Here is an 18,955-nt window from a genome sequence, read left to right as displayed (position 1 = left end):
ACCAGACTGGTGAGTGTCTCCATAGGCATTGGGGAGCCATTGAAGACTTTTGATCACACAGAATGATCAAAGTAGTACTTGAGGAAGATTAATTTGATTGTGGTGTATGGAATGGGTTAGAGGGTAGGAAGACTGTGCAGGGTTTGGTACCTTATAAATGTTTGTCAAATGAAATGTTTGAATAGGGCAAAGAAGAGGCTGTTGCAAAAGTCTAGGTGCAAGGTAATAAAGGCCTTAAGGAAGTAACGATGCAAGATAAAGAACACGGGAAGAATGCTAGTGACACTAATGAGGAAGAAATTACAGACCATGATGACCTGTTGTGCAGGAGGAAGGAAGGAAAAGAGTCATTGTTTGCTCTGAAGTTTGGAGCCTGAGCTGGCAGAGAAGTCATAGGTCCACCCTTGTACCAAGAACGAGAGAAGAGGCCCTGGATGTGGTGAGAGTGGATGAGTCTTTGAATTAGGAATGTGAATTGGAGCTCACGAGAGGCATTGGGGCTAGTGATTCTGGACTGGGAGGAGGGGCTTCTGTAAAAATTTAGGCTAGACGCTGTTGTGGGACACCTGGCACATGATCTCAAGCAGTGCCCACACTTCAATGTTGGGAGAGTAAAAATAAGGCATCCTAGGGACAGCGGGGTGGTCAGGGTTAGGCCTGGGTCTGCAATTCAAGGAAGAGGAGCACTGAAAGAAGGAAGCCCTGCAATGGTGCCGTGGGCTACAGACAGGGGAGGGAGCACCAGGGCTGAGAGAGCACTGTGGGCTTTAGTGCTTAAGTCCTCACTGCTGACCTTGGAGAGGGTAATTTAAATGAGCAAAGGGGATATTGTTTCAGTTCCATTTATTAGGCCCCAGGTTAGGCCATATTTTTGGAATAACCATATTTTTGGAATTTCTTTTTTTTTTCCCCCTCCTAACTCCACCGGTTCCTTGGTTCCTTCCATTGCTAGCTCCTGGCTAGACCTGCCTGCTCTCTCCTCCAATTCCATTTGGCAGGAAAGGACCCTTAAAAGGCAATTGGCCTTTGGTGAAACCTCACTGACCATGAAATTCCATCACCCAAGTAATGGAAACAGATGCAGCCCAGAATCAGTTTCTTACAGGCTCGCTGCCTGCTGTCTTTCTGGCCTGATTCCCTTCAAACCCATGCCCTGAGTTCAATGCCAATTTAAACAGCTTGTTTTATGTCTGAGAGTTGGCTCTATAGTTATCCCATTATATTTATCAAGACTCTTCAGTTGCAAGTAACAGAAACTCAGTCTGAATATCTTTTTTTTTTTTTTTTTTTAAAAAGGGAATTTACCAGCACATGTAACTGGGAAAGTCAGCTACTAGTGGATTAAGGGACTCACACAATGCCATCAGGATTCTTTCTATGTGCACACTCTCTATGTCTCTGCTTGGCTTCTTTGTTTCTTCCGCAGGAAGACCTTCTCCAGGTGTCAGGGAAGGCTTACATCTGTAGCATCCCCCTTGTACCCCAACACACACACACACACAAACTCAGAATGGAACAAATCCCAGGGAAGAACTCTGATTGGCCAGACATGATCCCATGCTCATCCTTGGACCAATCACTGCAGGCAAGGGCAAGAGAAACAATGATTGGCTAGAACTGGATGGCATGTCCCCTGCTGCTACCAGGAGTGATTGGCATCTCATTAGAATCACATAATTGACATGGTAGAGAAGCAGTTCCCCAAAGGAAGGAGGATGGGGGTAGGTGACGGAAGTGCAGGTCAGTTCAGAGCAATAAGCAATAAATGTCCCAGTACGCTCCATCTACTTGGCAAACAGCTTCTCTCTCACCCTAGGCAGACTGTGCTGATAACTCTCACATTCCCATTGCTGCCCCAAATTAGTGGGCTGAGAGCTGAAGTGAAGCTGAATACCAAAGCTTTCTCTTTCTCCTCTCTGGGTTCACTTCGTGACAGCTATCACCTACCTGTGCGGGTGTCTCCTGATTTCCAGAGGCCTCAGGCTGGGGTGGCAGGGGAGCCTTAGATCAGGGCAGTGATGCGTTGGCGGAGGTGTGTGGGAGTTCAGGAAGAGGCAGCCCTGGCTGCGGAGCCCAGCAAGATGAAGGTGCACTGAGGCAGGAGCCCGAGGGCAGGTTGCCCACTCGCTGCCTGAATCCGGCAGGAGGACCTGGCGCTTTCCGAGGGCCTGTGTTGACTTGCTCTGTGACCTTAGGCTAGACACTTAATTGCTCAGGGCTGCTTCCCCTCACCCTCCCATCTGGCAAGCAGAAATAATGACACACTGAACTGGCAGAAGCTGTACCTTTTGAGGAGAGGTGTTGATTTGGAACTTTGTGCTGTGGAAAATGGCTCCCAGTTCATTCTGAACCCCTAGAGGCTCCTGGGCCTGGGCCCCCAGCCCTTTTGGCAGAGAGCAGGTCTCTGAAGACCTTTGACTCCAGATTTTCTGATTCCAACCTCCTGAACCGCATTGCTTTTGCAGCTGAGCTGGGAAATGAATGACCTTTTTCACAGTAATGGTTGAGAGTGGGTGTGTGGTTTCCAAGGTGCTTACAAACATTTGCTTTCAGAATTAGGGTTTCTAGTGCCACAGAGGCCCTAGGTGAGGTACAGGAGTTTTAGGGTTGGCCAGTTTTTATAACTCTATTCCCCCTAGCCCTCTGCTCTCCAGGTGCGGTGGAAGAACAGTCATATGATGCTTTGAGGGAGTGTTTACATAGCACAGAACAACCAGATTACGCATCAGAGAAATGGGGACGACAGATGGGAAACCAGTCAAGCCAGGTGGAGGAATTACCTGCAAACCAAGACATGCATTGGTCTTCACATTCTGCCCCATCAAGCCCTAGAGCCACATTCTCAAACTTTAAGGTGTTTTACCAATCACCAAGATTGATAGAAAAAAATCCATATTCTGGACATTACCTCCAGAGAACAAAAACCAGTAGGTCTGGTGAGGAATTCCAGGAGTCTGCATTTTCAGGGTAGCTCAGGTGACTCTGTGTGGGGTAAGAGGGTAAGTCTCTGGGCCCTTCACCTGTGTTTAATCAGAGCAGCTTAACCTTTCTCTGCTTTGTACATTGAGGTTCTAGGCAAGAGTATATTAGAAAAAAGAGTCTTGTGGTCTAAAAGAAACTTGAAAACTTCTTAACAAAAGCAATCTAATCACCTTGGTAAATTTAGAGTCCCGGCTTCGTAGCTTTGCATTCAAGGCCTTGCATGATCCAATTCCTCTCAATGCGATTTCAGCCACAGGCAGCTCAGTATCTCCAAAACATCCTTCCCACATCCTCGTCTCTCTGCTCATGTAGTTACTCCCCTGGGGAATACAGTTCTCTCTCTCTCTCTCTCTCTCTGCCCTTCCAAACTTCCCTACACTTCCAAACCCCACTGGAATGGATTCCACTCCCCCCGCCCCCTCCACGGCAGAAGGGCTGCGGAGGAAGCACAGCTGGAGGGGAGGGGAAGAGGGGGCACTACCTGAGCACCTTCCTCCAGCATGTCACCTTCTCATGAGATTTGCAAAGGTATCACCTTGACAGGCTAGAGGTGATGAGTATGATCAGACACCTCAGAGCAAGAGTGAAAGCAAGCAAGGTACAGGAAGTTGGGAATGAAAGGTTGGTAGGAAGCCTTCTCCCTACCCCACAACCTGCCCCAGGCTCTGTCACTGTGTTAGGACCCCATGATGACTCTGGGCCACGGGAACCAAATGCTGGCCCAGATGAACCGTGCAAAAGGGTGGAGCAGATGACTCCCCTTTGGCTTCCTCCCCACCCCACTTCCCCCCCGCCACAGGCCTTGCACTCTGGCTTGGTCAGCAAGATGAACATCTGCTGGGCTGGGCACCGGTGAGTGAGGGTGGAGGGGCCAGTCCAGCCCAAGGCCTGGAAAAGCTCCCTGCACTTTCTCCTTGGCTGGGCGAGGAGGCATGCGCAGGGAGCGGGGAGCAGGGAGCAAGGAGTTCTCTCATCCCTAGAGCTGTCAGCCCGACCAGAATGCACATTCATTTTCAGAATAAATAATCAACTCAAAAAATGTACCAAATTCATTTTCAAATTGGCTTGTCAGACACACATTTGCCCAGGATGAGTTGGCTGAATAAAATGTGTCTTGGGGAGCAAGGTGAGCCGGCCTGTCTCATTCCCTTAGGGACATCTTGTAAATAAGGGCCATTCTTGAGGCCGGAAGCAGAGAATTCCCCAGCACAGATTGAATTCTGGCTTTGTCTTAATGAACGTCAATATTTATTACCAAAGGCGTTGTGCTCCTCGGAGTGATAGAGCATTTCACCATCTCAGCTCTCGCCTGTTGCCTTCCCAGGTACCAAATGCTATGTAATTGCTGCTCATAAAGGCGGCAGACAATATTGCCAAGGAAACTCACTTCTGGCTGTATATCTTCATAATCAAAACCAGCAGAGCTTTACTTTCCATTTGGACAGAGTGCTCCAGAGGGCAGGGCCCACCCAGATTTTCTGGTGCTACTGCTTTGGCAGGGAGACTCCCAAACACCCTCTGGTGAGGCAGGGGCTCCTTCTGGGACTGGGGATGGGGGCGTCAGCCAGCAAGGATTGGAAAGGCTGAGAAGTGACTGAAGTTACAGCCCCTATCCCAACCCAGGGCCGAGCGAGAGCCGTCTGTCACTCATACATTTGGAAGGGCCCCTGAGCTTGTCCCTCCAATCCTCTCACTCTGCAAATGAAGAAGGTAAGGCCAGAGTGACGAGGTTTTTTTCAAGGTCACATAGCTCCCTGGCCAGTGGCCTTTGCCTTTGGCCTCACCATTTCCTGGGGATTGAATAGTGAGCTCAGAAAGACTTCCTGAGCTGGCCGCTGGCTGCAAGAGTCATTGGCTCCCACGTGGAGATTTTCCTTAACTCCTGGTAGGTCTGGAGCCTTCCTGCCAACAGGCCTGGCTTCCTGGGGCCTTGTCCAGATAGGTTGCTTTTCCCTGCTGATGTAAGCCTGCCCTGGCCTTTCCTGGGGAAATCTCTGGAAACCAACTCTGAGCTCTGCCCCCTAGCCAAAACATTCCTGGGAGCTGCAAGCCCAGCTGGAGAATTTGTACAAGGAAATGGAGATTAGCTCTAGTTTTCCTTGGGGTGAGTATCAATCTGTTTCCAGCAGGACCTTAGCTCTGGGGTATAGCTCTCCAAGGCGGGGTTGGAAGGGCAAAGGAAAGCCTGAAATGTCTGAACACAGGTCACCAGGCTGGGACCGAGTTCGGCTTCTGGTTCTGCTGCCTTTTCTCCTGCCAACTTGCTAAGGACAGAGATGGCCCCAGGGCAGAGACACAAAATGGGTTTTAGAGAGTGATGTCATGTGGTTCTCAGACACCAGATCGCTCTGCAGAAACTGCCTGGCTGTTGTTATGGGAGTTGTGTTGGAGAGAATTATAACTTTTGACAATGGACATCTCATCTTGCACAGATGCGTCCTTTATAGAATCTGCCAGCAAGATTACAGTGGCATCGCAATGTAATGGGGAGAGGAGTCAATAATTCTGGGGTTATTGATTGTAACCAGACCCATTCTTCTTTTTTAATTTATATTTTATCCACTTTTTTCAACCTATTTTTTTTTAAACCCATCCTGACAAAAGCACCTGCTGGATCAAACTCAGTTGATTACATTTTTAAAAATGATAGGAGTAATTTGCTGCCCTCAGGAGAGTCTGGGACAAGGCAATATATGGCTAGAAGGGGAGAAAAATGTATGCCGAGAGCGGGGTGAGGGGAGAGGTGGAGAGACTGAGGAAGGCCTGGTGCCAGGGAGGGTGCAGAGCAGGGCAGGGGGAGCTTGCTGAGGACCCCCGGCTGACCCTGGGTTAAGGCCACGGTCTGATGAAGACTCCATCAGGGATTTAGATTTCCCACTGCTCTGTAGCCCCACTGGGTCTTAGTGTAGCTCTGAGGATATATTCCTATTCTTCAGATCCTATTTCTTCTGGAACTTTCTGGATAAAGCAAATGGAAACACTGGGTGGGTTAGGGCAGGTCGAATGTGCACACGTGCATATATACACATACACTTAAGTGTGTGCCCACATAGTATTAATACATCTTCATTACGGAGTGTTTCTGTTCAGGGCACAGCAGATAACTTGACATGTGTTTTTAACTGTTGGATTGGACTGTATGGGGTGAGCTGGTAGCTTGTAAGCTATTGGAAACTGATTATATGTTTTGATGCCCCCAATATCCCTTTCATCTGTAATCCCCTCTGTAGTGTGGCGTGATAAAACCAGTGGGCGTTTGCTAAATACTCCTTGGTGAATTAAGTAATTGCTTGAACATGTATCTCCTTGTGGACTTCTGTAGTCACCACAACAGGAGTGATGTATCTGATTCAATTTCTAAATTGTCCTGTGACAACCCTTTCATTTCTTTCTCTTCTAGTTGATGAGAACCCACAGACTATGTTTTCCATAATCATCCATCACAAACTAGTTTACAGAACACCCAAGTTCAGAAGGAACTTAGGGAACACCTAGTCCAGACCCCTCATTTTCCACAGGAGGAAACTGACTCCCAGAAAGACCATGATGACTTGCCCCAAGGCCAATAACCGGTTTGGGTTAAACCCAAGATCGCTTCGGTGCCCTTTTGCCATGCAAACTGTTTTCCTTCCTCTTGCGTCATTTTCTTCCGTGGGCAGAGCTGGGCCTGATGGCCCGTGTCTCCCGTAGACATTCTCACCCCTCTCCCCAGACTTGCCACGCTGAATACAGAAAGTTCTTCTTCCTTTCTCCTACATGGTCCCAGCTGGATCTGAAAGCAGCAGGGGCTTGAAGAAAGCACAAGAGGCAGAAATGGAGCTAGAATTAGTTTCCTCGTCGCTCACTGACTCGTTTTGTGTAGGCTTAGACCACGATCTCCTAGGCCGGGGCTGGTGCTGACATTCTGTGGGGGAGGTTTTGAAATCAGGTGAAGAGAGAAAGGAAGATCTTTATGTCATTGTGCTTTTCTGGCTGGGCAAAAATACTTCAGATGAATTCCAAAGTGTGTTTCGATATCTAGGATGTGGGGGAGATTTGGGCACAGATAAGGAAGAGAAAGGGGAATATTTATTTATTTACTTTTTCACACTAGGACTTGAGGGAATATGAGACCAAGGGGACCCGCAAAGATGACCTTGACCTTGACCTCTTATGTTTTTCCTTTAGCAGCCCCCACTGCCAACTGCTCTGGCCGCCCTCAGAGACCTGTACTGTCTTCCTTGTCCTTGTCCTTTCTGGGCTAGTAACATTTGCTTTGGTGAAAGTCTCTGAGTCACGAGACTTGAATTTGAAACTAAGCTCTTGGACTTGGCAGCTGTGTGAGCTTGGGTAAGTCACTTAATTTCTCAAAACATCAGTTATTTTATTTGTAAAACGGGGATAATGATGCCTGTTTCCCTGACCACACCATATCCCTCTGAGGATCAACACTGATAGTTTGAATAATAATGTGGCATAAATTGGAATGTGCTGCATTCACGATAGAGACATTTTTTAAAAAAGAAAAATTCAGCTATTTATTTTAGGACAGTTTTAGATTTACAGAAAAATTGTGAAGATAGTTCAGCGAGTTCTCATATGCCTCATACCTCATACCCATACTTCTATTATTAACCTCTTACAGTAGCATGGTACGTTTGTTACCATTAATAGGCAAATACAGGTAAATTACTATTAGTAAGGCTGTAGTTTATTTGAATTTCCTTAGTTTTTACCTCCTGTCCTTCTTCTGCCCCTGCATTCCATCCAGGGATGGGGATGAGAGGTCGGGTCTCGTTAGGCTCTTCTTGGCTGCGACTGTTTCTCAAACCTTCCCTGCTTCGACGACCTTTGCAGTCCTGAGGGTCACTGGTCAGGCATTTTGTAGAATGACCCTCAACTGTGATTTGTCTGATGTTTTTCTCATGAGTAGACGGGGTTATGGTTTTGAGAAGAAGACTACGTAAGTAAAGTGCTAGTTTCATCACATGATATCAAGGGGACATCACTTAAGAGACTTTTATTATATTTACTGATGTTATTTTAGGGTGTCCTTTGCCATTACGGAAGAGCAGTGACCCGTTTTAGAAACCTCTGGTTTCTGGGTCACTGGGCTCCTTCCTGGCCCTGGAGTAAGAGTCCCAGTGGGATTTTTCACTGAAATATAAGAGACTCTTTTCTTTCTGGTCACCTGGGCCTGACACTAATGAGCTGTTAATAACACGACCATTACCTATGCAAATGAGGGAGCTGGGCTGGGGAGGGAGGTGCCTGCAGTGACAGCGGGCTCCCTTAGAGTGCTAAGTAATAAATCATGTTGCCGTGGTTATTAACCACTTTAACTGAGGTGCCCGGCTACCTGACCCCGTGGGCCCCTGGTTTCCTGGCGTACTTATGTCAGCAGCCCAATTCTCAGGAAACCCTAGGGATGTGAGGGGTCAATTTGCCTCTGCTCTTTACTAAGGGGGTAGCATAGCCGGGGGCTGCAAAGAAAGTCTAACTCTCCATTTGGCTCCTGACTCCTGTGTGTTTTTTTTTTCCCTCCTCTCCTTTTTTTTTTTTTTTTTTTTTTTTTACATAAAAGCACCTTTATAGGAACAAAAAAGTCAGGTGAGTGATCACAGTACCTGATTTTTTTTTTTTTACTTATTTTTTTTTATTCTTATTTCAGCATATTGTGGGGGTACAAAAGTTTAGGTTACGTATATTGCCCTTGTCCACCCCCCCCAAGTCAGAGCTTCAAATGTGTCCATCCCCTAGACAGTGCGCATCATACTCATTATGTATGTATATACCCATGCCCTCCCCTACCCACATCTGCCCGACACACGATCAATGTTATTCCTAAATGTGTTCTTAGGTGATGATCAGTGAAACCAATTTGATGGTGAGTACATGTGGTGCTTATTTTTCCATGCTTGGCATACTTCACTTAGTAGAATGGAAACAATCCTGTGTGTTCTTGAGCCGGTTACTTACCCTCTCTGTGCCTCAGCTTCTCTTGCAGACACTTAAAAATAATAACTCTTGTGAATTAGCCTCTTCCCTGGTCACATCTCTGCCAAAAGGACTTACAGCCAATGAGATGTAGAGCCAGTAAGACTCTGGTCTCCATCAAGGTGTGTGCAGGCTCATTCTCTCTCACTGTTCCTCACTCTTTCACCTGCCTGCACGCAGACCGCAAGCATCCTTAGCCCCTCCTTCTAGTAAGCTCATCAGGGGAGGCCAGCAGTGATTCCACTTCTCTGCCTCTGACGGAGTAGGGAATTTCAATTCAGGGCAGAAGGAAAAAAAGCCCATGTTGGCTCCAGATCCAAACCTTATTTTCCTATATAGCTTTGCCACCCTGGTAAACTAGTATTTTGATCCTTGTCTGATTCCTCTGCCTGTTTTCCAATTGCTTCAGAACTCAACAGGAGAGAGCTCTGATTACTTAGGGCCTCAGACTCTACTTGATGTTCTGAGGGCTTGTGCCAAGGGGAGAGAAAAATTCTTCACTGGGCAGCCATTCCAAGGGTGTTTCCTCTGTGCTTAACAATTTGGGTATAGAAGGGAACTGAAAATGGTTCAGCAGTTGCAGGCTGCTAAAGCCTGAGACACATGGGTTAGCATAAGGGAAGAAAAAAGTACATAGCATGTCACTTGCCTTGGGAGCTGGAAGAGGCCATCTCACCTTTACCCTGGTTTTGGATAGGATGGAGCTTCTATGGCAAACAACTAGAGCATTGATTAATGTAAGAAACCCCTTTCCCCATATTCCATGCAACTGGAAACCCCCCCCCACCTCTTCGTACACAGGAGGCAGACTGGGATAGGTGTGGCCATGGACATGCTTTGCCACCCACCAGCCTACTTGCTCTTGCACACCTGTGTTTTTGCCATTACTCTGACTCTTTACAGCCTTTTCCATATCCCATGAGGAATAAGGAATAAGGAATAAGTCAGAGTGGTTCCCACGCCTGGGCTTACACCCTATATGATCCACTCCCCATAAATGGGAGCAGGACTATGATTTGCTTCTAGTTATAGTAGAAAAGGTAGCAAAGTTGAAGGGATTTTGCAGCTGTAACTAAGGTTACAAATTAGTTGATTTGGAATTAATCAAAAAGGAGTTTATCCTGGATGGGCCTGACTTCATCAGGTAAAAATCTCTTAAAAGAGGGACTGGTCCATCTGCTGAGAGCGACTCCCTTGCTGCCTCGGTGGAGTAAGCCACCACATCGAGGAAGCACACATGACCAGGAATTGGGGTGGTCTCCATGAAATGTGCACCACCTCTCGCTGACAGCAGCAAAAAGTCAGGTCCTCAGCCATATCACCACAATGAAATGAATTTTGCCAACAACTGGAATGAGCTTGGAAGCAGATTCTTCCCCAATCGAGCTTCCAGATGAGAATGTAGCCCAGCCATGTGAGACCCTGAGCAGAGGACTCCATTAAGATGTATCTGGATGCCTGACTCCTAGATACTTGGGAGAGATAACAAATGCACGTGGTTTTAGGTTGCTAAGTCTCTGGTAACTTGTTGTGCATGATAGAAAACGAATACTGTCCTCTTGGAGTGGAGTGAGAGGGGGCAGGAGTCAACGGAGTGAAACAGAGGTAATGTTGCTGTGGAGGAAGAAGTTCTTGCTTCACAACCTCAGCAGTGTGAGAAGAGGGAGATGTCCTCGCTCCCATTAGCCACAGGGGTAGGTCTCTACTGTCCTCGCTTTAGCTGTAGCTGCCTCAAGCCATTCTGATTATTTTTCTTTTTGAATTGGATCTTTGAAAGGGAGAGAAACAGAGGTGACTGGAAACTAGAGACAAGCCATGTTAGTGTCTGCGCCTTGTATAAAGATCCCATCACCTCCTGTGGCTGGGAATCCTTTCCTTCCTGGGTTTTGATTTTACAGTTCTTCCTTCTATTCCACGAAATGTTCAACTATCCTTCCGATGAAGGCTTCATCCCTAATTTTTAAAGAGAATTTTAATCAGCTAAGTCAGAGCTAATTGCTCTAGCTTGCAACCAAAAGAAATTTAATACCCGACGTATTTTCCCATTATCCTAGCTGCCACCACATTAGCCACCATTATTTCTCTTTTGAAACAACCACTTCAGGCTCTCCTTTGGTTTCTTCATTGCTCTAATCTTGCTGCCCTATTACTGTTCTTGTTGCTGATAATCCCACAGAGATCGTTGCCTGTCTGGGCCTAACTTTTTGGCTGGAGGCTGCCGCTGATAACCCAAAGCTGGCTTCAGGGAGAGGGACACCCATTCTTCTCTTGGCTCCTCCTTCTTAAACATGTGGGTTAGTGTCTCCTAATTCCCTGCAGCTCAACTGAGGTCAAACTATGGTTTTGTTTTTTTTTTTTTTTTTTTTTTTTTTTGAGACAGAGTCTCACTTTGTTGCCCAGGCTAGAATGAGTGCCGTGGCATCAGCTCACAGCAACCTCAAACTCCTGAGCTCAAGGGATCCTCCTGTCTCAGCCTCCCGAGTAGTTGGGACTATAGGAATGCACCACCATGCCCGGCTAATTTTTTCTATATATATTTTTAGCTGTCCATATAATTTCTTTCCATTTTTAGTAGAGATGGGGTCTCGCTCTTGCTCAGGCTGGTCTCGAACTCCTGAGCTCAAAGGATCCGCCCACCTCGGCCTCCCAGAGTGCTAGGATTACAGGCGTGAGCCACCGCGCCCGGCCTAAACTATGGTTTTTAATAAGCCCTCACTACAGCCTTGAATATGAGAGAAGTTCAATGCTTCTAGCACAGGCCATCCTTAGGATCCACTGGCATGAGCCAAGCCCAGAGCCGCTGACTGGGCTGGATCCCTGCTCCTGCCCCTCTGCTTCTACAGAGCAGGTGCCATGTCTACCCCACTCTCCTGACTCCAGGTCAACCGCTTCTGATTCCCTAAGTGGTAAGGTAGACATTGTTTCTTCACTACTGTTTTTTTTTTTTTTTTTTTAGGTCTCAAGATTGACCTTGCCTGAGGATGACTGAGGGTGAGAATAGCCATTACATCCAGGGGAAATCTCGACTCACTCTCAAGGCCGTCTCTGTCTGCATAACCTCAAACATCAATACAATGGTTTCACAAGGCATTAACCAAAATCTATCTTATTCAGTATTAGACAGTGTCATATATTGACACAAATAGTCTAGTCTAGATTGTGCTGTGCCAGATCTAGTCCAATTCTACCCTTGACCTCAAAGCAAAGGTCTGTACTTCGCTCCCTCCAGCCTCCACACCTGATCTTTGGGTAGCAAATTATTAGATAAGGCAACAAGCATATGGATACATCTCTCAAAAACACATTAATTTTCAGGCATACCTCTTCTGAAATTTAGATTTATAAAAAAAAAAATGTTCCAACCAAATTAGTAGGGAAATAGTCAGGATAAATTACTCTAAGTGTGTAATACTAAACAGGATACCCAAAAGTTCAATTGGAAGTACCAGCATCTGGGTTACCTCATAGCTCCCAGGTAGATCTTCCTTAAGAATTTTGATGTGCCCATCGCCTTAGGTCTGCATTTGTAAAATGTTTCGTATGATGATTTTTCCAAACAAAGAGAAGTTTCCTTTGAGTCTCCAGTGAATTCCCTATGACATACAACTGGCTATCTGGTAGAACAGAGAGAACTTTCTATTGAATGCTTAAAGAATGAGGTCTAGTTCTGTCCCTACCACGGATTATTTTATTAGCTTGAGCAGTCACTTAACCTTTCTAGAAACTTTTTTATCTGTAAAAATAGGGGTGGGACCAGATGAATTAGATGATATCTTGTATCCCTTAGGTTCTATGCTTGTCTAGGGGTAGAAGACAGGTTTGTGACTAGGAGAGTGATACCAGGTAAAAGAAAACCTAGTTGCCTTATGCCAAGCTATAATGCAGCAGGAATCAAAGCCTCTTGTGCTGGTTGTTCTGCTGATACCTGTGGGTGATAGATCTGAATGGGCACTGACAGGCACCACTCATCATAATGCTTGTGAAGGATGGGACCTGCCCTCATGGGTGGAAGTCTGCCCTTTCTCCTGTTCGGTCCAGTGTCTCTGGATCATCACTATTTCAGGCAGGGCTTGTCTGATTTGCAAAGAAGGGATGTTGTGGAAGACTTGGCATCTTTCTGCTGACATTGACCCCAGACAAGCATCCCCTACCCCATTCCAGCCCACCCAATTCTGCATTTGGATTGTTTCTTTGCCAAATGCTCCATGTTACATCTGGGTTCTCTCTGCTCTTAGAATTGTCTGATGATTAGTAACATTGAGCATTTTTTCATGTTTATTGGCCATTAGTCTATCTTCTTTTGAAAAGCTTCTGTTTATGTCTTTTTGCAAATCAAAACCACAATGAGATATCACCCAACCCCAGTGAGGACAGCTTTTATCAAAAGGTCCCCAAACAACAGATCCTGGCATGGATGCAGAGAGAAAGGAACACTTAGACACTGTTGGTGGTACTGCAAACTAGTGCAACCTCTATGGAAAATAGAATGGAGATTCCTCAAAGAACTAAAAGTTGACCTACCATTTGATCCTGCAATCCCACTACTGGGTATTTACTCAAAGGAAAAAAAGTCATTTTTTTCAAAAAGACCCTTGCAGTAGAATGTTTATTGCGGAACAATTCACAATCGCAAAGATGTGGAATCAACCCAAGTGCCCATCAATTCATGAGTGGATTAATAAAATGTGGTATATGTACACCATGGAGTAGTACCCAGCCATAAAAAATGAATTAATACATTTTGCAACAATCTGGATGGAACTGGAGACCATTCTCCTAAGTAAAGTACACAAGAATGGAGAAATGAATATCACATGTACTCACTATTAAATTGGAACTAACTGATCAGCACTCACATGCACAGATGGAAGTAAAACTCAATGGAAATCATGCAGATGGGAGGTGGGAGGAGGAGATGGATAAAATCACACCTCACGGGTACAATGTTCACTATTTGGGTGATAGGTACACTTATAACTTTGACTTAAGCAGTACAAATGCAATCCACGTAACCAAAATATTTGTACCTCTGTAATATTCTGAAGTAAAAAAAAGGAAAAAAAGAAGAAACATTCTTATAGAAGTAAGGCATCTACTGTCTCACAATTATTAAGAGGCAGAGCCAGGATTGATCATATTGGGTTGATACACTGAATAAGATTCTCATTGTCATTAGAATTTCTCGTTGTCATTAGACTTTAGGTTTCTCCTTGTCATTAGAATTTAATTCAACAAGACTTTTAACAGCACTCTACAAAACTTTGAATATTGCTGAGAACTTTAACAATGGTGGACAAGTTCAGCAGCCAGAATAGCATCGAATTCAAAGAAATACTTAATAAATGTATGTTAAATGAAATCTTCATGATGTTACACGGCAATGGGAAAATAAAACATACACAGGAATCAGTGCAAAAAAAAAAAAAAAAAAAGAATTGTTTGATTTTCCTGTTTCCCTCCTGTCCTGGGGTCCTACTATCTGAGCTGTGTCCCTTTTAATCTTTGCTTTCTAGAACCCTCTAAGCAACTTTTCCTGGCTCATGGGGGGGCCATTCCCGTCTTCTGATCCACCCTTCTACCTGCAGACTCTGCTTCCCTAGCTGGTGCTCCTTCTGTCCCCCACCTGGGTCCCCAGGCAGCAGCTCCCAACCTGGGAGCAGGGCCAACTGTGTCAGGGCCTGAAACTGGGGGGTCCGAGATGAGCTGCTGTCCCTCTGAGCCTGCTTCCTGGGGTGGGGAGTGTTACACCCAGCCCTCCTGACGAGAGCAGGGTCCCCTGGTCCCCTGGGCCACATTGGCACACGCTGGCTGGCCATGGCACACACTCCCTACCTGTCTGCGCAGCTGTATTTGTGTGCACGCTGGGTCTGATGCCAGACAAGCAAGTTCACAGCCGCTCAGGGGGATGATTAGATCTCTCATTGTGTTTGTCTTAGAGTCTGTCAGGGACACTGGTATCAAATAGGGTGGGGTTTTTTGGCCCCCCAACCTCATGCCTTGGCATCTATCCAGGCCATTAAAGGAAAATGGACAATAACTGAAAGAAATGGGGCGGTTGGCGTTTAAAGGACGTACGTAGTTATCTCCTCCTATTCTTCAGTTGTTAAGTAGAAGCTCAATGGCAAATACATGCTGGGTTCCCCACGACACTATTCCTCATCTAACCTTCTCGCTCTGAGTTCATGGCACCCTCATTGACTCAGTTATTTCCAGAAACCTCCGCTTCATCTCAAACGCCTTTCCTTTCCTCACTCTTCCAACAGTTCATCGTTTTCTAAATCTTATTTATTGTTTCATGATATTCTTGTAGGGGTGTAGTAATAATGTTCATTTTACAGACAGCAAATGAGGCTCAGAGGCACAGAACTCTTGCTGAGGTCACAGAGCTAGCAGGTAGGAGAGCGATGTTTTAACCTGGGTTTGTCTTTCTCCACCGTGGCAATTTGTTGACTCAGTAAACAGTCGGGGTGCTCTTGTGCCCAGGATGGTGACAGCTGCTAGAGCATAAGCCACGGTCTTCACTCAAGGACCCTGTAGTTCAGTGAGGGGGAAATGTGTTTAAAGAAATCAGAATGCAGTGGAGGAATTGCACAGTTTCACGAGGACACAGGGCAGAGACTGGCTGACTGCTAGAAGGAGTCAGGATAAACTTCACGAAAGAGGTGACTCTTGACCTGAGTCTCGAGGGATGGGTAGAAGGGGTCAGTCAGACTAGAAGGGAGAGGGAATTCCGACAGAGGAACAGACAGGAAAAAAGCCATGGGAACGTGGAAGAGCCTGTGGGAAGAACTGCACACCCGTGTGTCTGCCGATGGTGAGGGGTGTCGGGGGACGGTGGGAAATCGCACAGCAGGTGCCCCAGGTGAGGGGTCTTAGCTCCATCCCAGGGGAGAGGGAGCTGCTGAGGGCTGGGCAGGGAGGAGATGCGATCGTGAGCACGCCTGGAGAAACAAGCCGGCAGGAGCCTGGAGACACGTGTGAGCGTGTGTGACTGCATGTGTGAGTGTGAGTGAGTGTGTGAGAGTATGTGCACGTGTCAGTGTATTTGTGAGTGAATGTGTGTGGTGAGTGTGAGTATATGTGTGAGTGTATGTAAGTATATGCGTGAGTATGTGAATGTGTGTGAGTGTGTGTGTGTGAGAGAGTATATGAGTGAGTGTGAGTATATGTGAGTGAACGTGGGTGAATGAGTGCATGTGTGAGTGCATGTGTGAGTGTGTGTGAGAATATGTGAGTGAACGTGGGTGAATGAGTGCATGTGTGAGTGCATGTGTGAGTGTGTGTGAGAATATGTGAGTGAATGTGCGAGTGAATGTGGGTGAATGAGTGTATGTGTGTGAGACATGCATGTGTGAGTGTGAGTGGGTGTGGGAGAGCATGAGTGTGTGTGTGAGTATGAGTATGTGAGTGAATGTGGGTGCATGAGTATATATGTAAGCGTGTGTGTGTGTGGGAGTATGAGTGTACGTGTCAGTGTGAATGTGTGTGAATGAGTATATGCATGTGAGTACGTGCGTGTGAGAGAGTGTGTGTGTATGTGTGTGAACAAGTATATGTATATGAGTGCATGTGTGTGAGAGTATGAGTGTACTGTGAGTGTGTGTGTGTGAAAGCTGGTGAACGAGTATATGCATGTGAGTGCATGTGTGAGTGTGAGAGTGCGTGTATGTGTATGTGTGAGAACACTAAACCCATGGAAACCAGTTAAGCGGCTTCTCCAATTGTTTGGAGAAAAAGGGACACGGCCTGGATGCAGGCAACAGCAGAGGGGATGGTGACAGATGTGACAAATAACTGTGTTAGACAAGAGACCAGACTCAGAGACAAAGTAGTTGTTGGAGGAAGTGAGGGAAGGGGAGGTGTTTGGGCAACAGTGATGGGGTTTCTAGTTGGAGAACTCGGGTGAACGACGGCGCCATGAACTCTGCTAAGGGACGTGAGGGAATAACGAGGTCAGTTTGGACCCACTGCTGGAGAACAGCGGAGGCGCTGGGGACAGACGCTGCTGTTCTCTGAGCACAATGAGGGGGAAGGACATAGTAGGGGCAGTGTCAGAGAGACGGGGTATCCCAGGACATGGTCAGGACCCACGCTAGTATTCCTGGCCAGTGCGTCCAGGTTTAGGTTGGAGATGCCCCAGCTCCATCTGCAAAGCCGGTCCTCGTTCCCAGTTCCCTGTCGTGCCCACACCCCTCTTTGCTTGTCATGAGTCAGGCGCTGACGGCCTCAATGGGGCTGGCGATCTATCAGCGAGTGGAAAAAGATAATTGACCATCATCTCACCTCACCTCGCCTCGCCCCAGCTGATAGAGAGAAGTTTAACTGCTTCATTCCACTATAATTTCATATAATTCTCTTTTTCTCTCTCGTTTTTACTTGGAAGTTTACAAAAGTGATGGATGATTTGCTATCAAATATAAAAAAGAAGCTAAAATATCATTGGACAGTTTAACAGCCTTTAAAATATAATGGTCTCTCTGGCTGCACATCCACAGTGGCCGTAGGAGCCCAGAAGGTCGAGCTTTAATGAACTGGTGAGAATTAGGGAAAGAGAGTGCAAGTGATCAATGCTCAGAGCTGGCTCCACCGTCCACCGACCTTGGGGAAAGCAGAGACATCCATAAATAATCATGCAATCCCTCTGACAACGTTTGTGGGGCTGTCACAGGCCCCTGGTGAGGGTGGTGGGTTGGCTGGTGACAGGGAGTCAGCGGTCCTGGGCCACAACAGGCCAAAGCAGCTGCTTGCTCTTAGCTCGGTCCTTGTTTCTGTCCTCATGATGACCCAGGCTAGCTTTGTGGGCCCCACCTCCTTGCAGGACTCTCTCCAAATTCCTGCCTTTGACCCTGTCCAGAGAACCCAAATGCTCCCTTTGGCATCACTTGTGGACCCTGGGACCTCTGACGTGCTTGCTTGCACCCCTCTTGCTTCGTTGCTGGAGGTGGAGTCTGGCTTAGCAGGCAGCTGTGTACATGAATGTCTGCTCCGCCAGGCAGAGGCGGGAGGGCAGTTTTCTTCTGTAAGGCGTCTATTATGGGCCAAGCATTCTTCCAGGAACTCACCTCTACACTGTCTCATTTGGTCCCTTCTCCACCCCTTGAGGTAGTGACTATAACGCTCACTTATGGATGAAGAACATGAGGTTCAGAACTTGCAGTAGACAGCCACTAACGTGGCTCCCAAAGACCCCAGCTTCCTGGGACTCATGGCGCTGTACAATCTCCCATGGAGTATGCGTGGGACCTAGTGATGTGCTTCTAATGAAAAGACTATGACAAAAGTGATAGGATGTCACTTCTGAGATCGGGTCATAAAAAGACTGAAAGTTCCATCTTGTTCTCTTGTTGGCGTACTCTGACAGAAGCCTGCCACCATGGTGTGGGCCACGGATGGGAAGGCCTGCGTGGCAAGGGACTGAGGGAGCCTCCAAGCAACAGCCACATGAGTGAGCTCAGCCGCAGCCCCAACCCACACGGGGACGGCAGCCCGAGAGATCCCAAGTGGAGGACCCAGCTGAGGCGCGTCTGGACTCCTGCAGAAACTTTAAGATAACGCACACACGTTTTAAGCTGCTAAGTTTTGAAGTCTTTTGTTATAGAACACAGGTGAATCATTCAGAATGGTTAAATAGTTATGCAAAACAGGCAGTTAATAAGTAGCTGCATCCAGACCCACAGTTGGGACTGCTCCATTTTAAAGAATCATGATCTTTTTATAATACAACATTGATTTAAAAAAAAATATTGACATGTGCCTGTAGCTCCAGGAGATGCCTGTCTGTTGGGACACGTGTGTCGGTGGGATCCTGAGAGGTGCAGGGGGCTGGGGTCCCCTGACAAAGCCTTGTGTTCTGCCTTTGCCTTGCTGGTGGCCTCCAGTGGGGGCTGCAGCGTGGAGGCCCAGTGATCACTCTTGCACCCAGACCTCTTTCCCATTAGACAGATTGCATTTGGGAACGTCTGCCCAGAAGCACTCTGGTTGATTTAAGCATCTTTGC

This window comes from Eulemur rufifrons, chromosome 6 (assembly GCF_041146395.1).
Source record: "Eulemur rufifrons isolate Redbay chromosome 6, OSU_ERuf_1, whole genome shotgun sequence".
NCBI classification, from domain to species: Eukaryota; Metazoa; Chordata; class Mammalia; order Primates; family Lemuridae; genus Eulemur; species Eulemur rufifrons.
Note: the sequence above shows the minus strand (reverse complement) of the source record.